Source organism: Panthera tigris, chromosome D1, assembly GCF_018350195.1.
Source record: "Panthera tigris isolate Pti1 chromosome D1, P.tigris_Pti1_mat1.1, whole genome shotgun sequence".
Classification (NCBI taxonomy): Eukaryota; Metazoa; Chordata; class Mammalia; order Carnivora; family Felidae; genus Panthera; species Panthera tigris.
The window spans coordinates 4,188,355-4,205,108 of record NC_056669.1 but is presented as its reverse complement, the minus strand read 5'-3'; the positions used below and the strand labels follow the sequence as shown (position 1 = coordinate 4,205,108).

The 16,754-nt window shown below is 37.1% G+C and overlaps 1 protein-coding gene and 1 long non-coding RNA gene across 9 annotated transcripts in view; one reads left to right on the top strand and one right to left on the bottom strand.

Moving 5' to 3' along the window:
- Positions 1-16,754, top strand: part of KBTBD3 (kelch repeat and BTB domain containing 3) — a 36,183-nt gene that overhangs the window by 6,459 nt on the left and 12,970 nt on the right. Inside the window, exons 1-2 of one of the 3 annotated variants that reach the window (XM_042957470.1) lie at positions 1,143-1,337; positions 16,376-16,699. The exons of 1 other annotated variant lie outside the window; for it this stretch is intronic. The gene's annotated coding sequence lies outside the window, so the exon portion shown is untranslated. Of the gene's footprint in view, positions 1-1,142; positions 1,338-16,375; positions 16,700-16,754 lie in introns of those variants that run through there. One more of the 3 variants, XM_042957469.1, reaches the window with a different exon arrangement.
- Positions 12,881-16,754, bottom strand: part of LOC122230966 — a 44,883-nt gene continuing 41,009 nt past the window's right edge. For 4 of the 6 annotated variants that reach the window (XR_006208025.1, XR_006208021.1, XR_006208023.1 and 1 more), the window contains 3 exons: positions 15,695-15,840; positions 14,732-15,129; positions 12,881-13,077 (listed from right to left, as the gene is read on the bottom strand). This is a non-coding gene — a long non-coding RNA (uncharacterized LOC122230966). Of the gene's footprint in view, positions 13,078-14,089; positions 15,130-15,694; positions 15,841-16,754 lie in introns of those variants that run through there. The other 2 variants (XR_006208024.1, XR_006208020.1) reach the window with 2 other exon arrangements.

The window sequence follows — 16,754 nt, the reverse complement described above, 5'->3', positions numbered from 1 at the left end:
AGTCCCTGGAAACCACTAATCTGTCTTCTATATAATTTTTCATGTCAAGAAATTTATTTTTACATTTTATTGTAAAATATTACATTTTACAATAATAAAATAAATTTTATTATTATAGAAATAGAATCATACAGTATGTGACCTTGTGAGATTGCCTTTGTACACTCATCATAATGCTCTTGCAGTCCATCTAAGTTGTTAATGTATGTCAGTCGTTTGTTTCTTTTTAATACATTCCATGAGATGGACGTACCACAGTTTATATACTCATGCATATACTGGGCAACACTTTGGATATTTATAGTTTTTGACCAGACATGTAAAGCTGCTATGAAAAGCCATATGCAGATTTGTATTTCTCTAGGATAAATGCCCAGATATATGGATAATATAGTGTATGTTTAGTTCCTCCCCCCACTTTTATTGAGATATAATTGATACATAACATTGTACTAGTTTTAGGTGTACAACATGATAGTTTGATATTTGTATATATTATGAAATGAATACCACAATAAGTTCAGTTAACATCCATCACCTCACATAATTAGAATTTCCTTCTTCTGAAGCTTTTAAGATTTACTTTCATAACAACTTTCAAATACAGAATACGGCGTTGTTACCTATAGTCAAAATGCTGTACATTAGATCTCCAAAACTTTCTTTTATAGCTGGAAATTTGTATATTTTCACCTCCTTCACTCAGTTCCCCCATCCCCCACCCCCTCTGGCAAACAACGTGTTCTCAGTTTCCATGAGTTTTTTTTTTCAACATTCCACATACAAGTAACATTATACAGTATTTGTCTTTATTATTTCACTTAGCATAATGCCCTCAAGGTCCATTTGTGCTGTCACAAATGGCAGAATTCCTTCTTTTTTAGGGCTAATATTTCTGTGTGTGTGTGTGTGTGTGTACCTCACATTTTATTTATCCACTCATCAATCCACAGACATTTGTTTCCTTGTCTTGGTTACTGTGAATAATGCTGCAGTGGGGTGCAGATACCTCTTCAGGAGAGCGATTTAGTTTCCTTTCGATATATACCTAGAAGTTGAATTAGATCACATAGTAGTTCTATTCTAAAATTGTGAGGAATCTCCTTACTGTTTTCTACTATATTGGTTGCACCGATTCACATACCCACCACAAGTATACAAGATTCCCTTTTCTCCATATCCTCAATAGCACTTGTTATTTCTTATCTTTTTGACAGAGGCCATACTGACAAGTGTGAGTTTGTATCTCGGGATTTTGATTAGCACCTTCCTGATGATTAGTGACATTGAACACCACTTCATGTATCTGTGAGCCATTTGAGTGTCTTTGGAAAAAGGTCTGTTCACATTCCTTGCCCATTTTTAATTGGATTATTTGGAGGTTTTTGTGCTATTGAATTCTATAAGTTCCTTATATTTTTTGGATATTAACACTCTGTCAGATGTGCAGGCTGAGAATATGTTCTCCCAGTCTGTAGGTTGCCTTTTCATTTGGTTGATCACTTCTTTTACTGTGCAGAAGTTTCGCAGTTTGGTGTGGTTTCACTTGTTTATTTTTTGTTGTTATTGCTTGTGCCTTACATGTCCTATCCAAACAATCCCTACTATTACCAATGTCAAGGAGCTTTTTCCCTAGTTTTCTTTCAGGAGTTTTTTTTGTTTTGTTTTTTTGTTTTTTAATTTTTTTTAATGTTTATTTATTTCTGAGACAGAGAGAGACAGACCATGAGTGGGGGAGGGGCAGAGAGAAAGGGAGACACAGAATCCGAAGGAGGCTCCAGGCTCTGAGCTGTCAGCACAGAGCCCCACATGGGGCTCGAACTCACAAACCGTGAGTTCATGACCTGAGCCCAAGTCGGACGCTTAACCAGAGCCTGACCTGAGCCACCCAGGCGCCCCCTCTTTCAGGAGTTTTATGGTTTCTGGTCTCACATTTAAGTCTTTAACTGATTTGATTTTTGTGAGTGGTGCAAGTTAGGGGTCTAGTTCCATTGTTTTGCGAATCTATCTTTTGTGAATATTGAATTTTCCCAGAACCATTTATTGAAGAAACTATTTTTTCACCACTGAGTATTCGTGGCTTCTTGTCAAATCATAGTTGATAATGTATGTGTGAATTTGCTTCTGGGCTCTCAATTCTTGTCCATTAGTCCATGTGTTTGTTTTTATGCCAGTGCCTTACTGATTTTATCACTATAGCTTTATAATACAGTTTAAAATCAGGAAGTGTGATGCATCTAGCTTTGTTTTTCTTTCTCAGAATTACTTTGTTTTTTGGAGGATGACTTTGGCTATGTAGGTAGTTCCATATGAATTTTAGGATTAATTTTTCTGTTTCTATGAAAAATGCCTTAGGTATCTTGAGAGGGATTGCATTCAATCTACAGAGAGGGTTAAGTAGTGTGGACATATTAACAATTCTTCCAATCCATGAACAGAGGATCTCTTTCCATTTATTTATGTCTTCTCTCATTTCTTTCATCAGTGTTTTATGGTTCTGTATAAATGTATGAGTCTGACCTACTTGGTTAAGTTTATTCCTAAGTATTTTATTGTTTTCGATTCTATCGTAAATGAGATTGCTTTATTTTATTTTATTAGCTTTTTTTAATGTTTATTTTTGAGTGAGGGAGAGAGCACAAGTGAGAGAGGGAGACACAGAATCCAAAGCAGGCTCCAGGCTCTGAGCTGTCAGCACTGAGCCCGATGCAGGGCTCGAACTCACAGAACATGAGATCATGACCTGAGCCGAAGTCGGATGCTTCACCGGCTGAGTGACCCAGGCGCCCGTTTTCTTTATTTTAAATTTTAACTTGTTAGTGTATAGAAATGCTACTGATTTTTGTATGTTGATTTTGTATCCTACAATTTTACTCAATTCATTTATTAGTTGCTATAGATATATATATTTTTTTGGTGTAGTCTTGAAGATTTTCTATATATAAAATGCCATCTGCAAACAAAGACAATTTTTTTTTCCTTTCCAATCTGATTCCATTTATTTGTTTTTCTTGTCTGATTGCTCTAGCTAGAACTTCTAGTACTCTGTTGAATAGTGGTGACAGTGAAGAACCTTCTCTTGGTCCTGATATTAGAGGAAAAGCTTTCACCCTCTCACCATTGACCTTGATGTTAGCTCTGCACTTCTCATATATGGCCTTTAGTATATTGAGAATTCTATGCTCACTTTCCTTCTGTCCCCAGTTAGTTGAAAGTTTTTATCATGAATGGATGTTGAATTTTGTAATGTTTTTTTTTTTCCTGCATCTGTTAGGATGATCATATGATTTTTATCTTTCCATTAATGTGGTAAATTATTACATTTATTGATTTGCATATGTTAAACCATCCTTGCATCGTAGAGATGAATCCTGATTGATCGTAGTCTATTATCCTTTTAATGTGCTGTTGGATTCAGTTTGCCAGTTATTTTGTTGAGACTTTTTGCATCTGTAGTCATCAGAGATGTTAGCCTGTAGGGTTTTGTTTTTTGGTTTGTCTTGTTTTTATAGTGGCCTTATAAAATGTGTTTAGAAGTATTCCCTACTCTTTAGCATTTTGGATACTAAAAGGATTGGTATTGATTCCTTTTTAAATGTTTGGTAAAATTCACCCATGAATCCATTTGGTCCTGGACTTTCCTTTGTTGGGAGGTTTTTGGTTACTGATTCATCTTACAGTAATTCGTTTGTTCAGATTCTCTATTCATGATTCAGACTTGGTAGGTTGTATATTTCTATGAATTTATCTATTTCTTTTGAGATTTTAATTTGTGTATAATAGTACATAGTAGTTTCTTATGAATCTTTGCATTTCCGTTGTATCACTTATAATATCTCCTCCTTCATTTATAATTTTATTTATTTGGGTGCTCAACCTCTCTTTAGTTAGGTAAAGGTTTATCAATTTTGTTCATATTTTCATAGAACCAACTCTTATTTTTGTTAGTTTTTCTGTTCTTTTCCTGATTTCTATTTCATTTCTTTCTGCTCTAATTTTTATTATGTCCTTAGTTCTGTTAATTTTTGGACTTATTTTGTTATTCCTCATTCTTTGGGATGTAAAATTAGGCTGTTTATTTGGGGTCTTTTTCATGGTATTGTATTTATTGCTATAAATTATGCTCTCAGAACTGCTTTTGCTACATCCCGTAAGTTTTGGTATGCTGTATTTTCGTTTCATGATATTCTTTTATTTTCCTTTTAATTTCTTCTCTCATGCCTTGGTTGTTCAGAACTGTGTTTAATTTTCATTTATTTGCTAATTTTCCTTTTTTTCCCATTACTGATACCTGCTTTCATATGATCATTGCTGGAAAACATAGTGTAATTTCTGTCTTCTTAAATTTGCTAAGATTTGTATTATGGCCTAACATTTGCCCTATCCTAGAAAATACTCTGTGTATCTGTCACTTAGGTCCTTTTGGTCTATAGTGTTGTTTAAATCTACTGATTCTCTGTTCGGATGATCTATCCATTATTCAGTGGAATGTTAAAGTCACCAATTATTATTTTAATACTGTTTATTTCTGTCCATTCTGTTAGTATTTGCTTCATACACTTAGGTGCTCTGATATTGGGTGCATAAATATTTACAATTATACATTCTTAATGGATTGACTCCCTTATCATTATATAATGACTTTCTTTATCTCTTGATTACTTTTTAGCTTAAAGTCTCTTCTGATATAACATCCCTGCTTTCTTTTGGTTACCATTTGTGTGAAATATCTTTTCCCATTCCTTCACTTTCAGTCTACATGTGTCTTTAAAGCAGCAGTGAGTCTCTTGTAGGCAGCACATCATTGGATCTTATATCTTTATCCATTCAGCCATCCTGTCTTTTGATTGGAGAATTTGATTCATTTATGTTTAATTATTAATAGGTAAAGACTTATTATTGCCACTTTGTTTAACCATGTTCTGTTTCCTAGATGCTTTGTTGCTTCTTTGTGGTTTGATGACTGTTAGAGCAATATTTTGTCACTCTTTAATCATAGTCTTTTTGTGACTACTACAGGGTTTTCCTTTTTGGTTACCATGAGGCTTATATAAAAGATATTTATAATGTTCTGTTTTAAGTCGATAACAGTTTTAATAACATAAACTTTAAATTTTTATTTCTCCCCTCACAGTTTAGATTATTAATGTTTCAGTTTATACATATAAGTATGCATATATACATGTATGTATGTATTAAAATTTTTTTTTAATTTTTTTTTCAACGTTTTTTATTTATTTTTGGGACAGAGAGAGACAGAGCATGAACGGGGGAGGGGCAGAGAGAGAGGGAGACACAGAATCGGAAACAGGCTCCAGGCTCCGAGCCATCAGCCCAGAGCCTGACGCGGGGCTCGAACTCACGGACCGCGAGATCGTGACCTGGCTGAAGTCGGACGCTTAACCGACTGCGCCACCCAGGCACCCTAAAATTTTTTATTTTTAAGTAATCTCTACATCCAATGTGGGGCTCAAACTCACAACCCTGAGATCAAGTGTCACATACGCCATTGACTGAGCCAGCCAGGCACCTCATAGTTTACTTATATTTTATGTTGTGTATCCAGTAACAAATTTTTGTAGTTATGATTACTTTTAATGTTTATTTTTTAACTTTTTAATTTAGAGTTGTAAATGAATTGAAATAATTGAGATTAGTTTTCTACATATTCATATGTTTTTATGATGTTAATTAGCATCATTTTATTTGGCACGTGGGTGGCTCAATCAGTTGAGCATCCAACTTCAGTTCAGGTCATGATCTCATGGTTCGTGGGTTCGAGCCCCACGTTGCACTCTATGTTGACAGCTCGGAGCCTGGAGCCTGCTTCGGAGTTTGTCTCCCTCTCTCTATGCTTCCCCTACTCATGCTCTGTCTCTCTCTCTCTCTCTCAAACATAAATAAACATTAAAAAAAAAAAGAGAGAACTACCTTTAGTATTTCTTATAAGTCAAGTATATTGATGATGAACTTCCTTTAGTTTGAGAAATTCTTTACATCTCATTCATTTCTGGAAGACTGCTTCGCCAGCTATACTATGGTCAGCTGACAGTTTTTGTTTCTCCTTCAATATTTTGAATATATCACCCCATTCTCTCCTGGCTGAAAAGTTTCTGAGAAATCTGTGCATAGTCTTATGGGAGGGGAGGAGGTCCCTTGTACGTGATATGTCACTCTTGCTGCTTTCAAAATTCTTTGTCTTTGACTTTTGACAATTATGTCTCCCTGTGTAGCTGTTTAGGGGTTCAACCTATTTGGGTCCTTTGGGCATCATTACTCTGATATCCATTCCTCATGATACCTTCCTCATGTTTGGGAAGTTTTCAGCCATTATGGTTTTAAAAATATTTCTGTCCTTTTTTCATTCTCTTCTCCTGGGATTCTTATAATGCATATATTGTTCTTTTAGTGGTGTCCACTGAGGCCCACAGGCTTTCTTTACTCTTTTTAATTCTTTCTTCTTTTTGCTATTCTGACTGGATAATTTCAAATGCCCTACTTTATAGTTCACTGATTCTTTTACTTGATGGAGTCTGCTGTTGAAGCGCTCCATTGAATTCTTCATGTCACTGAATTCTTCAGCTTTAGAATTTCTCTCTCTCTTTTCTCCTTCCCTCTCTCCCTCTCACTCCCCCTCCGTCCCTTCCTTCCTTTTTTTCCTTCCTCCCCTCATTCCTTTCTTTCTTTTCCGCCCTTCCTTCCTCCCTTCCTTCATTCATGATTTCTTTGTTGAACGTCTCATTTTATTCATGCATTATTTCCCTAATATTATTTAGTTATTTGTGTTTTCTTGTAGTCCACTTAACTTCTTTAAGAGGAATATTCTGAATTGTTTGCAGTTTATAGAGCTCCCATTTCCTTAGGGTCAGTTATTGGGGCTTTATTACTTTCATGTAGTGATGTTATTGTTTACCTGATTCTTCATAATCCTTGATTCTTTGTGTTGGGATCCATACATTTGAGTAAGCAGTCTCCTCTTCCACATTTTACAGGTCTTCTCCAAAGACAGTCTTTCACCAGTCAGTTCACCTTGGTTCTGGACTGGTCAGCTGGCAGCATCCTTGGTCAAGTGGGGCTTGCTATCAGGGCTTTCTATTTGGGCAAGGAGGCTGCCTGAGCCCTGAGGTCAGACTTGGTGCCGACGGCTGGAAACTGTTGGTTTCCTGCCCATGCGCAGCTGTGGGATGGGCTCTGTGGCTGCATGGATTCTCTGGTTAAACTTCCTACTCAGGCCGACTGGGTGCTACACTCAACAGTTAGGCAGGGCTGCAAAGGTGCTTCCTTGCCTGAGTGGAGTTGTACAACAGGCTCCACAGCCCTTTAGCTTGATGGCCAGGGGCCTGAATCCAGCAGAGAGCTGCTCACCAAACTCCTTGCTCAGACACTACTACCAGCTTTGCTGTGAAGGTGGAAAGAGCTGCTGGCTTGGCTCTCTGCTCACCTGCTGCTGTAAGCTTGGCTACAGGTTGGGCTATACAACTTCCCAGGTGCTCTGGTTAGGCTTGCTTGTTGGGCAGGGCTGGAAACTGTATTCAGTGCAAGGCAGGGCTTCACATTTGGGCCACGTGACAGCCTTCACAGCCAGTTAGGCTTGGTAGTCAGGGACTTCAATCAGGCAAAACACGTTGAGCTCTCTGGCCAGAGGGGTTCACCAGCTGGGCTCTGCAGACCAGCAGAGATGTTGCTAGGTGCTCCTCTCAAGTGCTGCTGAGCTGTTCAGTTTCTCAGATGCTCTGCTCAGGTTTCTTGGTGAAGCCGGGCTGGGGGCTGCACTCAGCAGTGAGCAGGACTAAGATTTAGCTGTTCTGCCAGGCAGGGTGGCAGGACAGGCTCCAAGGCCAGCAGGACTGGTTGTCGGGGTCTTGAATCAGTCACAACTACACACTGGGTTCCCTGGTCAGATGGGGTCACAATCTTGTGGTTAGCTTAAGAAACAGCCAAATAGTTTCCATTATCAACATGTGAATGATATGGTATCTCGGTGCCCTCTCAATCATCTGATGTTACCAATATTTTTTTATTAGCCATTCTAATGGATGGGGGTGATATTTCATTGTGGTCTTAATTTTGTATTTCCATGATTAATGATATTAAACATATCTTCATGTGTTCATCTCTTGATTTTCTTTGGTAAAATACCTCTTCCTATCTTTTGCCCCCTTTTTAATTGAATTGTTTGTTTTTTTACTGATGGGTTTTGAGAATTCTTTATATTAATAGATATCAATCTTTTATCAAATTTCATTTGCAACTATTTTCTCCCAGGCTGTAAATGATCTTTTCATCCTCTTAACAGGATCTTTCACAGAGGAAATGAAACATACTCAGTTTTGATAACATTCAAGTAACATTTTTCTCTGTTTTGTGAAGTGTGCTTTTAATGTCATAGATCTAAAACTCATTGACTAACCCTTTGTCATGAACATTTTCTCCTATATTCTAAAAATTATAGTTTTTACATTTCACATTTAAGCCTATGATCCATTTTGAGTTAATTTTTGTATTAAATGTGATATTTAGATCAAGGTTCACTTTTTTGCCTGTGAATATTCATTTGCTTCAACACTATTTGTTAAGAGATTATCTTTACACTATTGAATTGCTTTTGAGCTGTGTCATAAATTGGTTGATTTTACTTGAATGGGGCTGTTTATTAATTATATATTCTGTTCCACTGATCTGTGTGTCAGTCTTTCTCCAATATCAGTTTGATTAATGAAGCTATATAATAAGTATTGAAATCAGGTAGACTGACTCTTCCAACATTACTGTTATTTTTCAAAACTGTGTTAGCTGTTTTCATTTCCTTGTCTCTCCATAGAAGTTTTAGAATAATCCATGTCTACAAAAAGATCTTACTGAGATTTTGATGGGAATTGTGTTAAATCTGCACATCAGTATAGGGAGAATTGACATATTTACTATGTTGATTTTTCCACTTTATGAACATGGTACAATCTGTCAATTTATTTAGGCCTCTTTGGTTTCTTTTGTCAGCATTTTGTAGTCGCAGTGTATAAGTCTTGTACTCGTTTCAGTAGATTTTATATCCAAGTCTTGTCTTTCTTTTCCTTTCCTTTTCCTTTCCTGCTATTGTAAATGGTATTGTAATTTAAACTTTGGCTTCCATGTGTTGATTGCTAGTTTATAGAAGAAACATTGATTTTGTATGTTGCTCCTATATCCTGTGGCATTGCTGAACTCCTTTATTAGATGTATGTATATTTTGTAGGTTACTTGGGATTTTCTATGTAGACAATCTTATCATCTTTAAGTATAGAGGCAGTTTGTTCCTTTCAAATGTATAAGCCTCTTGTAGAATTTTGTTGCCTCAGTGTGCTGGCAAGGACTGCCAGTACCATGATGAATAGCAAAGGTAAGAGTGGACATACTTGCCATTTTCATCATAGAGCAAAAGCATTCAGTCTCTTACCATTTAGTATAATGTTAGCTATAGATTTTTTATAGATATTCTTTATCAAGTTGAGGAAGTTCTTCTCTGTTCTTTGCTGAAAGGTTTTCTCGTGAATAAAAGTGGGATTTCTCAATGATTTTACTGTGTCAATTGATACAGTTACATGATTTTTCTTTTTCGCTTTGCTTCAACACTGGATTACATTAATTGATATTTGAATATTGAACCACCCTTACATCCTGGGATAAAACTACTTGGTCTTGGTCTTGTGCATAATTCGTTTTAGATACTGCTGAATTATTTTTCCTGATTTTTAAAAATTTATATATTTATGAGGGATATTGATCTGTGGTTTTGTTTTTCCCTTTCTTTGTTTTTGTATTGTCTTTGTCTGGGGTACCACATTAGTACTGACTTCATAAAATTACTTGGGAAGTGTACCCTCCTCTTCTGTATTCTGGAGGAAATTATATAGATTTGGTATTAACTTTTAAAAAACTTTTGGTGAATTTAATTCCCTTAATAAGAAATTATAGGGCTGTTCAAATTTTATATTTCATCTTGAGTGAGTTGTGGTAATGTGTGGATTTTTGAGGAATTAGTCCATTTCATCTGCCCTACTGAATTATTACATGTCGAGTTGTTTCTAGTATTCCTTTCTTTATCCTTCTGATTAACTTCAGGGTGTGTAGTGATTCCCCTATTGCATTCCTGATATTAGTAATTTATGTCTTCTCTTTTTTGTTCTTTGTCAATCTTGCTAGAGGTTTGTCTATTTTATCAAACCTTTCAAAGAATAAGTTCTTTATTTCCTTTGCAGTTTTCTATTTTGAATTTTGTAGATTTCTTCTCTTTATCATTTCCTTTAACCTGTCTACATTGAGTTTATTTTGCTCTTCTTTTTGAAGTTTCTTGAGGTTGAAGCAAAAATTATAACTGTCTATGTAAGGGTTATTTAAATCAATTATATAATAAGGATATGAGGGAGAGTAAAGGGAAGTAAAAGAGTGTAAAGCATATACACTTTATACTGACACTGGTAAAATGTTTACACAAGTATTTGTTATATACTATATACACACCATATATATAATATATATATGTGTGTGTACATATGTATATATACACACATATACACACATATATATGTAATACTTAGAACAACCACTAAAATGTCCATACAAAGAGATATGCTCAGTCACTATAGCCAAATCAAAATGGAATTTAAAAAGGTTCAAGTAACCCAAAGGAAGGCAGAAAGAATAAAGATAAATTAAAAATAGAGAAACATAAAACAACCAACCAAAAAGCAGCCCTAAGTATTACCGTATCAATAACTGCACTAAATATAAGTGGTCTATATACGTCAATTAAAAGATAGAGATTAGCAGAGTAGGCTTTTTTTTAAATAATCCAACTTTATACACTTACTATAAGTCATTCATTTCAAATAGAATGATATAAGTAGGTTGAAAGTCAAGGATGAAAAAATATACACTATGCAAGCAGTAATTAAACGGTTGTGGTTATATTAATACCAGATAAAGTAGACTTCAGCAAGGAAAATTATGAGGGACAGAGAGGAATATTATGTGTTAATCCACCCAGAAGACATAGCAAACCTAATTGTCTATGTACCAAACAAGAGAGCTGCAAAATATCTGAAGCAAAAACTGATAGAACTAATAAGAAAAATAGACACATTTACTTTTACAGCTGGAGACATTAATACTTCTCTCTCAATAGGACACGAAGACAGTCAGAAGTGACACAGAAGAACTCAACACCATTAACAAATATAATCTAATCAGCATTTATAGAATACTCCACCTAACAAAAGAACCCACATTATTTTCAAGTGCCATGGAACATACAGCAAGAATAACTGTATCCTAACCCACAGGACAAACCTCAAAAGACTTAAAAGAACTGAAATCACACAGACTATGTAATTGCTCACTGAGGCATCTCTGTAAAGGCTGCTTTAAAATTCCTGATAGATAATTCTGACATCTTTGTCCTGTGTCGGTGTCTGTTGATTCTTCTCTCTTTCAACTTGATATATTCCTGGTTTGGGGATATACTGGATATTTCATAATAAGACTCTAGATCCTATTTATATCTTGTATTTTGGTGGGTCTTTTCTGACACTGCTCTGTTAAGGCCACCAGCTCATTACTGCTGTGTTGGGATAGAAGTCCAGATTTTCCACCTCACCTCTTGGACATCTGGGATAGGAAGGGCTCTTTTTACTGCTGGATGGAGTTGAGAGTTCAGGCTCCCCTCTTTGCATCCTCTGATACCACTTTGGCTGAGAGAGGGAGGGGCACATCCCCTGGCAGTGAAAAGTCCTATATCTTCAGTGGGCCTCTGGCTCCACCCCAGGAAGGACAGGGAGGAATGCCATTTTACTTCCAGGTAGGGGTAGAATCCAAGATCCCATGTGTCACATGACCTCCAATGATGGTGGAGGGGAAGTGGTGGACACTTGCTACCCCTGGACTGGCTACCCACTCTGCCTTCCCATGGATAGGAAGAGGAGAGTTGACGCATCTCATTACATCCTGGGAGGGGTGGGATGCTAGGCTCTCCATTCCACTTTTGCTGACGTGAGTGCCTGTAGATAGTCAGTTTTTCCATCATGTTTGTCAAAACTCTTCTTACTAGGTTGCTCCTGCCCCTGGTCCTATGGCTAAAGAGATCAGGTTTCTCTCGGAGCTCTTTATGCACGTGCCCGCCCAGTCGTGTTCGTGTTGTCCACTTGTTCAGTATCTGGGATATCTTAGGCAAAAATAAAACCCAAGGAACTCACCACTGTATTGTTCTTGGGTCCCACGTTCACTAGCCAGTCTGCCTATTTCTCTCCACATTTCACCATCTGCATAGGTTTATGATATATATTTTTATATGTGTCCAGGGTTCTCAGTCATTTTTAGCAGCAGAAATAGTGCCAAGCATGTCTACTCCACCTTACTGGAAGACAAAGCCTGTTTTTATAGGAGTAATATTTATAACAATTAAATTAAATACTGTGTGAAACCCAGGGATCAGCACCTGACACAAAGTACTGGCTCTATAAATGTTAGCTATTTTTATTATCCTGTATATCTTTCTTATTCAGGATGATGTTAAACTGCCATGGTAACTTTTTTGGCCAGTACATTTATGGTTGGATCTTATGCACATGAAAAGGACTCTATGCTTTCATTTAATATTAATACCTATGGCCAGAAGAGCATTGAAAAGAGTATAAACTTTGAGTTAAGCAGGTTTCTACTGGTTTTACATCTTTATGCTCATCATTCAATCTTGAGCCTCAACTTCCCATTTTGTAAACAGTCATTATTACCAAAGTTAAATTATAAACGCTGAATGAAATAACTATATAAATTACTTATTATAAATTCTAGTACCTTCAGGCTTGTTATATCACTAAATAACTATAAAAGTTAAGAGTCTCTAACCATTTACTTGCCTATCAATGTTTACCTGTTAACAGAAATGGAAGTTTCACCATATAGTATTGTTCTTTGATGTACTGGTTTAAAGGTCCGGAAAGATGTGCTTTGTGGTATGGATGTAGGTGCCGAATGTAGATTGTTGTCATCATGTATCTCGATTGTCCCCATGTTGCCACTCTCTCCTCAGTGTATTTCTCCCATCTCAAACAAAAGACAACAGAATTTCCTAGAATCCACCTACTCCTCTAGTCCTTACCTCACTGAACTTCTTTTAAAAATAATTTATACAAATTTGTGTCCAGTATTCCCTCTTAAAACTACTATAATCTGACCTCTCCTCACCCCACCCCTGAATGATCAACATTGTATTTTCAGTCCTTACCTTACCTAACCTTTCTCAGCTTTGGATGATGTAACTACTTCCTACGTGAAATTCTCTTCCTGTGCTTTCCATCACCACTCCTAATTTTCCTCCATTTCTGTCCCTGCTCTTTGTGAGTTTTTCCTTAGCTGTAGAACTTCCTCACCTTGTGTCTTCCACAAATTGTACTTTCAACTATATCTCCAGTTCATCTAGACTGTCACCTGGCAGGTAGCAGGTGCTACATGAATAATTCTTTTCAACTAAATGGTCTTTCCCTTAGGGTTAGTTATCATTGGAGTTCCATTCTCAGCCCTCTTTCTCTACTGATTCTACTTATTTTTCTTGATTGATTTGTATCCATTTCAGTGGCTTTACTTATCTTGTGGATTGAGTTCCCCTATCCCTTTCATAAACTTTCCAACACCCTTTCTCTTCAATAGCACTTATAATTATTATGATTAAATAAAGTCTACATATATAAATGTGCTCAAACCAAGTTAAGAAAATAGAAAATTTCAGCTTCTGTATGAAGCCATTCTATATGAAGTAACCATAGCAGCCTTTAACTTTTAACCACTTTACCAAAATGAATGCCTATGCATAATGCTAATGTATTAGTTTGATACTTGAAAGTTTCCACTAAGTAGTGTTACTTATATTACTAGTCATAGAAATAAAAATTACTGTATACTATATCATTGGGCTCACTTTTTATCCATGAATTATGATCCTCAATGATTGATTTAATCTAACACAAGTTACAAGTTCCTTATATATGTATAATTAGCTATAAAAAATTACATATAAATTATATATACATACATATGTTTATTAAAAAGTATTACAAACCGTTGTTGCCTTAATTAAACATTGTACAGGAGATCCTAGCTACTTCTGTAGTAAAAGAAAAAGAAATAATGCCTGTAAAAAAACAGGAAAGAGAACAAACAAGCCCCATTGGCTACAAATGATGTAGTTTTTTATGCAGAAAACACAAAAGAATCAACAGATATTTAGATTAATAAATATACTTGAGTTGCTGGGATTAGAATTAATATGCATTAATTAAAATAATCCTATTTGTTGTAATAGACACATCTCAGTGGCTTAACAAAAACAAAAATTTCTTATCCAATAAAAAAACAACGTTTGGATTTTTTTTGATTGGTATTACTCATACCAGGGAATGCTACCTTCGATGGTAAGTGCAGTGAGAACAGGAGCCACATCGTGGTTACTCACTGCTGTATTCCTAGCAGAATGATGTTTCTAAAATATAAATCCAATGGTGCAATTCCTCTCCTATTTAAAGTCCTTCTAAATATTCCTCATTACCTCTAGAATGAAACCCAGGCCCCTTGCACGGTGGTAGCAAGACCGCGTGAGCCAGGCCGTTTACTATTTCAGCTTTATCTGCCCCATCTCTGGTCCTCAACATGGTGTCTCTCCAAGGGGCTGTGATAACTCTGTCATCCCTATCTCTCCACTTACCATTTTTTTCTCTTGGAAGTGTCTCCCTCACCTTCTTCGGTAACCATCTTTCGTTTTTTCTTTAACAGCTCCAGTACCGCATCCATCAGAATGTCTTCCTTCATCCTCTCCCCTCTGCTTTGTCCTCCTCCTCCCTGAGAGCAAGTCTGAGATTGTCCTTCCTGCCTCCTTGATACTCTTCCCATGTCAGTTTTGACGCTTATCACATTTGTTACTTCTTTCTTTCCAACTGGCCTGGAGGCCTGCAAGAGCAGGGATCCTGTGGCCCATTTATCTTCATATGCCCAATGCCCACATGGGTTTGAAGCCCCGAGGGTATTCAATAAAACTGCACAGAGGAGGCAAGATCCGAGTGGAGGCACTGCAGCAGTTCAAGTGAGAACAGTGAGGGATTCATCCTGAAGAACGGCAGCGGGGTGGAGAAAAGGTGGTGGTTTTAAAATAGATATGGTTAGTGGAGGAGGATTTCTGAGTGTCTGGCTTGGGCAGTAGAGAAGCTCTTCATCTCAATGGAAACATATAACGAACAGAGCTTGGCGGGGGGGGGGGGGGGTGGAATCATCATATTACTTAAACTTTGGTAGTTTCCAGGGTAATCATGGCCACATTAAAGAATTGGAAAACAGAGGTATTTTTTAATGCCCCTAAAAATATATTTTAAAGTTAATTGTATGTATAGATACACACGCACATGTACGTAATCACATGCAGAATGAAAGTGTTGTGTTCAGTATCTACCCACCTCCTTCCCTCCATCTCCCCCTCACTAGACGGCTGGAAGGTCAGGGTAGCAATCTCTGCTTTACATTATCCCATGTGGATCACACAGCCTTGTCAACACCTATCATCCTAAACTTTGAAAGAACTTTTACAACCCAAGAAGAATCTAAGATTATAGCAGATGAATGTGTATTTCAATCTTCAGCATCTAACTTCCTCTGTCAGAGAGATTTAAATACATACCTTTAAATGGAGGAGAATTGAGAGCAGTTCCAGGGGGTGTCTAGGCGATGTGGACTGCATCTCCCAACCAATTCTGTGGCTCTCTGAGGCAGGACGAGCAGAGACCCTGCATTGCTGTTACAGATCACTGATGCACCAGCCCACTGCTAGACGTGAGAAACAGACCAGGAGATACACCTTGGCCTCACTGTGTGGCTGAGAAGATGCTTTGACCCTTTGCACAGCATTAAGTCACGTCTGTCTCTCTTATATAGACCATGCCTGCTTCTCTGCCCCGTGTACTCTTTTATGTAGTGGACGCACTCCTTGGCCTCTCCCTCCGGTGTCACGGAGGCAGTAGGAGAGGCTGGCTCAAGTCTCAAGCAGGGTTATGTCTTCTGTCCACTGATCTGGCACCTCAGAGAAACTCTTACAGTGACAGCACTTGTGTTCAACTCTTCTCTTCAGCTTAGCAATTACTAGAAAGCTGCCTCTCTCACTCTTCTCCCCACCACATGAGGAATGTAAACCTCCTGATTAATGTCAATTAAGGGATTTCCTTGGCTGTTGTGTTAAATTTTTGGTAGAAAGTAAGTACCAAATTCCACTTATCTAGCATATACTAAATGCTCAAGTATGTATTATCTTTACTCTTCTCAACAGTACAACGACTGACAGGTACAGTTTGTCCCTATTTTACAGAAGGAAAAAATGAGAATCAAAGACCAGAAGTTCCTGGCCTCAGATATTTCACAAGTCAAGTGCTGAAGCAGCACGGAGCTCATCTCTCCAATTCTGAAGCCTGTTCATCCTACTGCTCACATTATATCGCAGCCCTGGGAAAATGGATGACTTTATAGTTCTTAGAAAAGGACGAAAAAATATCCAGAATTTTAATAACAGAGTTTTACAAGTGGCTTAAGAGGCATGCCTTGCGAGGTGAAGAATTACTCCTGGGGTGGCAGCCCTACACAGTTCTCTGTGCACCCCACTCTAACTTGGGTTATATGTTCTTTTCCATCTAAGGTCAGATATTGTTAACATTGTTAAGATTTGTAGTGTTGTGATGATTAATTACTAT